The sequence below is a fragment of the Neovison vison genome, chromosome 11 (genome assembly GCF_020171115.1).
Source record: "Neovison vison isolate M4711 chromosome 11, ASM_NN_V1, whole genome shotgun sequence".
Taxonomy (NCBI): domain Eukaryota; kingdom Metazoa; phylum Chordata; class Mammalia; order Carnivora; family Mustelidae; genus Neogale; species Neogale vison.
In genome coordinates, this window is record NC_058101.1 from 88,378,214 (window position 1) to 88,386,579 (window position 8,366).

Here is an 8,366-nt window from a genome sequence, read left to right on the forward strand (position 1 = left end):
TCTTTGCTTGGCGGGAGCCTGCTTCTCTCTCTCTCTCTCTCTCTCTCTGCCTGACTCACCGCCTGCTTGTGATCTCTCTCTCTCTGTCAAATAAATAAATAAAATCTTTAAAACATTTCGGTGATATATGACTATCTTTTTCTTGGGTTCTCCCATCAATTTTTGCTTTCCTCTAGACCCAAGATGAATTTACATTTTTTACATTAGTTTGCTAAGGCTGCCATAACAAAATATCACAGAGTGGGTGACTTAACCAGCAGAAATTCATCTTCTAACAATTATGGAGACTTTAAGTCTAAGATCAAGATGTCAGCAGGTAGATAAATGCCTTCTTGCTGTGTCCTCACATAGTCCTTTCTCTGTGCAAGCATGCCCCTGGTGGCTCTTGGAGTGTCAAGGACAACAGTCACATATCAGGGCCCACCTTAATAACCTCATTTTACCTTAATCACCTCTTTAAATATAGTCACACTCCAAATTATCTCCAAATATAGTCACACTCCGAGGTACTGTGGGGGAAGGGGGAAGTTAAGGCTTCAACATATGAATTATGAGGGGACACAATTCAATCAATAATATTTGACAAACATGATCTTTTCCTTGAACTAATCTCTTTTTCATTCTTCTACAGCTCTTTGAAATACACATTCCACATACCTTACTTTAAAACTCTGGTTGGGGCGCCTGGGTGGTTCATTTGGTTGAGTGCCTACTTTTGGCTCAGGTCATGATCTCAGGTCCCGGGATCGGGTCCTGCATCAGGTTCTCTGGTCAGAGGGGAGTCTGCTTCTTGCTCTCCTTTTGCTCCTCTCCCTCTGCCCCTTCCCACCTTCCCTAGCTTGTGGTATCTCTCTTTCTTTCAAATAAATAAAATCTTAAAAAAACAACAACCTCTTACTGCCTTTATTTTATATTTTATAAACTCTTACCGTTCATTTTTTCTTATTCTTTTTTTAAAAGTATAAAATTTAAAATTTTTTATAAATTATCATTTGATCTTGTGTGTGCTCCCGAAAAGGCCAAAGAGTAGAGATTTTTTTCCCTCATCCCTTTGTATTGGTCATACCCTCTCTTGGCATGTCCACTTGCCTAAGTGACAATCTTATCTCTCTAATAAACTCTTTTTATTGCCTTTGTAGCTATAGTCTTTCTGCAATTCATTGATCATTTATCACTGTATCTCAGTTCATCAGGTCAATGTGAAAAAATTATTTTGAAGTCTTCTTTAATTTGACTTTTCATGTCTCTATTTTTCTTCTTTACTTAAGTCAAGAAATATTTAGTATCTATATACCAGACACTGGACTAAGCTCTGGATATACATGCCTAATCAAGGCAGACACAGTCCTTGTCCTTGAGGAGCTGATAGTCAGTGGTAAAGATAGAGAATAATTCAAAAGCTAAATTCTAATCTATCACTGCAGTCTAATAATTCCTGGTTATATTTTTCTTCCTCTAACCCATATTAAGCTCAATCCTTTTAATTGTACATGACAGAAAACTGATGTAAGTTGGCCTAAGTAAAGGAAATGTACTGGTCCTCATAAGCTTTAGACACCAGAATTAGATTAACTTCAGGTCAGGCATGAAATTCCAAGCCATGTTTATCTCCAGGACCAGTCCGACTCTCTAAGAGAAGCCATTCACCATGTTAACTTTAATCTCATGATTCCCATGGTAGCAAGACAATGGCAGAGTTCTTGGTCCTATATCCTCCGCATTTTTTGATCCAGCAAGAAAGAGCAAGAGGCTGTTCTCAAGAAATCTCAACCAAAGTTTTCTTGTGCCTCATTCACTGTTCTTGGGTCCCACGCTTACCTCTAAAGGCAATGGGGATTGTGGTACTGTTGGCTGGCCTTGGCCATACACTCCACCCTAGAATCAGAGCTACTGCTAACTTCAAGCTACCATTACTTGATCAATAAAGATGTATCACAAAGCTCAGTGAGAAGACAGCCAACTATGAATGAAGAAGCAGCCCTCAACAGACACTGAATCTGCCAATCTAGATCTTGGTTTTGTTAGCCTCCAGAACATTGAGAAATAAATATTTGTTGTATAAGCCACCCACAACCCACACAAAAAGACCTTTCACACTGTTCACAATATTTTCCATTTTTTCTGTTTCTAAATACCTTTTTGCCCTACTACTAGATTGTGAATTTCCTCAGGAATGTCTTCCATAGTTTTATAGTCAGGCCTAGCATTGTGTGTGGCATAAGGTAAACAATCAATAAATGGTTATTAAATAAATGAAGGAAAGAATAATTAGTTTAGGATAACAGAAATCTAGATAAAAGCAGACATGCTAAAGAGTATTTAAAAATCAGTAAATATCACACCCTTCATCTGAATGTGAAATTCCACACACATTATATCAAAATTCTATTTACTGAACAATACTTTAAAAATAAAGGTACCATTACCTAGTGTTCCAGGTTGTTGATACTTCTCAATTTAAAATATGATGCAAAGATCCAACAGCTACTAAATTTGAAGGACAATACATTTTCTACTAACACTACATATTCAAATTTGCTGAGTGACATCATCATAGTTGTTATAGTTATACATGCTGAGCACTTAGCATGTCCCAATATATTTTTCCTAAACATCATATATATAAAAAATCATCTGTTTCTCTCACACACACAAAATATATGGCCATCTAAAATCAGATTAAAAAAAAAAAAAAAGCAGACGTCCTTCAGACAAATGTGGGACTAGGAGCCAGAGTTTCCTTCTAATGTATATAAATTTGTTTGGTCCAAATTAAAATCTTTCCTAATCTAAAAATGTATAATATAAAAAGCGATGCCAAACTAACACCTAAATATGCCTTGGTATTTATCTGTTGAAAACTGATTGAGTCAAGAAGTTTTCATATGAAGCCTTAAGTAGAAAATGTTGTAGTGATACAAATTTATTAAGAAATCCAAAGTGTTGACATTGCATCAGAATTTATGAGAATAAAGATGGAAATGAAAATATCCATCTTTGCAGAGACTTTGGAATCTACTGGTAGAAATAAAACTCAAAGCCAGAGGGATACCTGAGTGATGCAGTCAATTAAGCATTTGACTCTTGGTTTAGGCTCAGGTCCTGATCTCAGGGTCAGTTCAGCATGGAGTCTGCTTGAGATATTCTCTCTTCCTCCCTCTGCCCTGCCCTTTCATGCTCTCTCTCTCAAATAAATAAATCTTAAAACAAACCTCAAAACCAAAGAGACACACTATTTTAAATGCAAACTATTTATCACTTTCATTTCCTTGAAATGTTTTTTCTTCACTTTCAGTGTCATTTCCTTCTTGTCTGAACAAAGTAATTTTCTGATACAGTTTCAAAAAGTAGCTAACTGTATCTGATTAAAAAGAAGTGGAACTAAAAATTATCTTCCTGAAAAAATTATCTTACAGAAGTATGGTATATACTACTTTCATTCTAATGACCTTTTGCACATATTTAAATCAATAGCCCAACTAAAAATAATGCTATGAATTGGAGAAAAGAATTCTCAAAGTATGGATTACTGTAGTTCCTGAGTATTTTCTTATAGACAAGGAAATGGAGGCTGCACATTTCCTTCCCACCACTTAACATATGACAATAATAAAATGTGGTCATCAGAAATAGTGAATTCTACAGTTACTTTTTTGGCATTTTCAATTGACACGTAACATTCTGTACATTTGAAGTGTACAACTTATTGATACATATACATATTGCAACATGATTACCCCTGTAGTTTTAGCTCACATCTCTATCCTGTCATAGATTTATTATTTCTTTTTTGTAGTGAGAACATTTAAGATCTGGTCTCATAGCTATTTGTAAGTACATAATACAATATCATTGACTATAATCCCTATCTACATTAGATATTGAGAACTTATTTAACTACTAGTTGCACATAATTAATTGTTGCAACATTCTCCCCAACTACAATATGTAAATTAACTGTGATATTTGGAATTGGATCTCTACCTACATTCATTCATTTATTGAATTAATATTTATTAAGCATTACTGTATTTTTATTTAACAATTACAGCACTATTGTAAGTGCTGGTTATACAATGCTGCACAAATCATTTGCCTCAAGGGAAATTATATCCAGGAAGTGGAGACAAACCACATCCAAGTAAACAAACTAGTTTCAAATAGTGTATACAAGATACGAGTACAAAGAAGGAAATCAAATAAGGGAATGTGGTATAAAATGACTGGATTTAACTTTAAATGGGGTGATCAGAGAGAAGAACTAAGCAAACAAAAACTTACAGGTTGCTGCATCAATACCAATTTTCTGGTATTAACAGTATAATATGGTCATGCAAGATGTTGTTAATGGGGAAGTTGGGTAAGAGGTACACAGAACTCTCTGTATTATTTTTGCAACTTCTTGCTTGTCGGACTATTTCAATCTAAAAATTTAAAACTAATAAATAACTTACACATTGTGCAAACAACTATAAAGGAAAGAAAGAGGTGACAGTTAAGACTTTAGGAAGGGTAATCATGAAAGATAGCGCTGAGGAGGTGATTTTGAGCAGAGATCAGAAACATCAGAATAGTCTATTGAGAAGGAGAGGAGTAGCATTTCCAGCAGAATTCCTATAGCCTGCAGAGAGGCCCCAAGGCAAGAAAAAGTTGGCATGGGAAAGGAATTGATAGAAGATATATTTGGGAGGAGGCATGGCAAAAAAGGGAGAGACTGAGACAGGAGAATATGGTTGATGAAGTAGAAGCCCTTGGGTGTTTTGTACTAGTTGGATTTTGTTCTTTCATTTTCAAGCCTCAAATCTACCATAAAACCAATGTATGTTGTTAGAACAAATATTTATTCTAAGCTAAAACAAATACCTTGGCTATCACATTATCTATTCTACTACGTAAATTATTCATTTATGATCACATATACCAGTTCTCTACATACTTTAACATACATACAAAGTACCTAGGAATCTTTTTAAAAAAAAGATTCCAATTCAGGGTATGAGGTAGGCTATGAGATTGTGCATTTTCAACAAAGTGCCAGATGATATTGCTGCTGCTGCTGTTGTTTCATGCAACAGACTTGGGTATCTAGGTTGTAGTATGATAAGGAGTTTGGAATATATGCTAAATTCAGTGGGAAGCCATTGAAGGACTTTAAACGACACATAACCCAATTTGCTTTATACTGTACTTCAAGTTCCATAAGACTCATTATATTGTTGGCTCAGGCTCTTCTCTCTCTCCAACTGATATTTAGTAAGAAGGCTGTTTCAAAGTTCCAAGTCACCTTGCACGTTTCGGGTTTCTTCTATGTATTATTCTCTTTGGGGCTTAAATCCAGTTAGTGAACTAGGTAGGTCAGGTCAGCTAGGTCCAGGTCAGTGGCCTTCAAAGACTCTTGCTCATGTGTTCCTAAAAGGTTTTGTAAGCAATACACCCCTACACACATTAATATCTTAAATTTTTCATAATAAATTTAAATCATTGTAAAGGATGCTATTTTCTATACTATCACAAATATTTTTTAAATAAAACTTTAGTAACACTCTTTTAAATGTATCTAATGGGACCTAAATACTATAGTTACTTATATCCACTATCATTAATGGATAAATTAATACTGGACAAATAAAAATAATAATGGACAAATAATAAAATTAATAATGGACAGATTTTTCTTTAATAGCTACAAATTATGATTTCTTTTTCTTTCTGAATTTGTAATTTCATCATATTTCCCCTGCAAAATGTTACTTTATATTTAATGTTTAAAAGCCTTTTATGGAGTGCCTCTCTTTCTTACCTGCAACAAATTACATAAATAAATATAAATTTAATTTCTAAAATTTTATGTAACCATAAAGTTTTAATAATTAACTTTCTCCTCTCTTGAATTCCCCCATTGAGTTACAACTGCAGGTATTAATGAAAACCAATTAACCAAAATATTTATTTTATAAAATGTGATAATTATTTTGTAATAAGTAAAACATACTGGAAATCTATCTCTTATTGTGAAAAACATGTGGTCTTTTTTCACCAATTAGTTAATAATATATCTGTGGATGAATCCTACTGATTGCTTGAAAAGGGTCTATTTCTATTTGTTCATGTGTATTGACACAGACTTTGAGAAACTTTGTTCAAATAAACAAGGAGATAGGGATGAAAGGAGTTTTATTATATCAATATCACTTAATTCTTTTAATTCCTTTAGAGTTACATGCCAAAATTTATATTATGATCTATTATCAAAAATTATTTCTTTAATTAGGTCCCTATAATACTAAGAATTAGAAACCAATCAGAAATCTGAGTCACAAAATAATTTATTACCTAATTATTAGTCATTTGTTGTTAGAGGAAATTTACCAAAACTTCTCAAGTGATATTAGCTATATATTCTTTTAACTTCAATGTTTTAATATCATGAAATACAAGTACAAAACATTGTACGAGTGTGTGTTGTATTACATGAAGTTGGAATAATACATTTGTGTTTTTATCAAACTCTGTATCACCCAGTGCTAGCCACTGTACCAACAGCTTTCCACAGGGATTTTTCTATTCTTCCTGTAAGGTTTTATCATGAAGAAAAAAGCTCACAAATCTTTTCAACCACCGCAGATTTGTATTTGTTGTTAATATTCTTGTTCAGATGCTTTGGAAAACTGTTAAGAAATACAAAATTGCCATAGCCAACTGAGTAGCTAAAGAATGTTGTTATTTCATGTTGGCCAAAATCTCCCTTACGTCATCATTGCAAAGACACTGTGCCCTTCAATGGGGTAAGAAAAAGTGTTGTCTCAATGGTTCTCTTACTGTTTAGGAAGGCAAATTACCATTTCTTGAAATGTACAGAATATTCTAATAGTTATTGGCTAAGCAGTCATTCATGAAAATCCAGTTATATAAGACAAATAATAGCAACAGAGAGCCATAAGTCCCCACATATACTAAAGAAAGCAAGTTTGGAAATATTTAAACTAACTGTTTTTCCCACCTCTACTCAGGTTTAACCACATCAAGTGAGAGTAACATGAGCCAGTAAAGAAAAGTGTCTAGAATTCAGCATCCATAGCATACCTCAGCCAATTCAGCTAAGACTTTTTAAATGACAAATCAAAAAAGATGATGAAAGTAGTATTTACTTTGTTGGAAATAAAAAAAAAATTAAAATCTGCTAATTTTATAAAATATTTGAAACTAATTTTGTTTTCATAATTAAATGATGTTTACCTTTTTTAAAGTTCTAATTATCATTCTTGCTGTTAAAAAAATCAAAGTGATATCAACCTTTAGGGATAACCTTTGGACTATTTAAAATAATGTTTGGAAAACTGAACATTTTTAATTGCCAGCATTATGCTTTGTTCTTGGTAGAATCATCTTTGTTTCTTCTTTTCACATCCCAATTATAAACCCCGGCCATACATACTTCTGTGGTAGTTAATTGATCTTGAAGAAAGTCAAGGTCTTCCTCAAGAGAATCAAGATTTTTCGTGGTAGTCAATAAATTCTTTCCCAACAATACCTCATCTTCATCAGTATCACAATATCACATTCAAGCATTACATTAACCCCCAACCACAGACACATTTTATGAGTAGGAGGTTTGCAATACAAGTTATCCACCAGTAAGAATCTGGTCTCCAGTGAACTAACTGGTGGGCTCTTTTTTTTCTCCTACACATATTTTAGAATTTCAAAGTCTGATTAATTTCAGGAATCTGACCTTTCTTTTGAGCAAGTTTGAGTTCCATAAACTTATACTTCTGGTACTGTTCATCCAGCTTCTTTTGTACTGCTTCTACAGTCTCATTCTCAGGCTGTTTCATGAAGGAATCCACATCTTCCACAAACATGGCCTCAGCAGTCCCTAGGTGGAGCCGCTTTCGGTTCCCTGCCGCCACTTCTCCTGAGCCATGGCTATCCTTAGCGGCCACCATCTTGGGGAAGCATTAACCATGTATTTTTTCACTTGAAGCCACCTGTTCCAGTCACAAAGGGAAAATTAAAATATTCCTAATTTCAGCATATTTTCTATACAATATGTTTGATAAAATGTTTTGTCATGTCACTTGATTTAAATGTTTCATCAAGGGGCACCTCGGTGGCTCAGTGCGTTAAAGCCTCTGCCTTAGGCTCAGGTCATGATCTCAGGGTCCTGAGATCGAGCCCCACATCCAGCTCTCTGCTCAGCAGGGAGCCTGCTTCCTCCTCTCTCTCTGCCTGCCTTTCTGCCTACTTGTCATCTCTGTCTGTCAAATAAATAAAATCTTTAAAAAAAATAATAAATGTTTCATCAAAATCTTAGAGCTGCAGGTTAAACTTGCTTATAGAAAATGTCCGCTTTGAACCTGATTACA

The 8,366-nt window shown here is 34.3% G+C and overlaps 1 pseudogene; it reads right to left on the bottom strand.

Moving 5' to 3' along the window:
• Positions 1 to 7,348: 7,348 nt before the first annotated feature.
• LOC122890132 lies at positions 7,349 to 7,946 on the bottom strand (annotated as a pseudogene).
• Between the last annotated feature and the right edge of the window lie 420 nt (positions 7,947 to 8,366).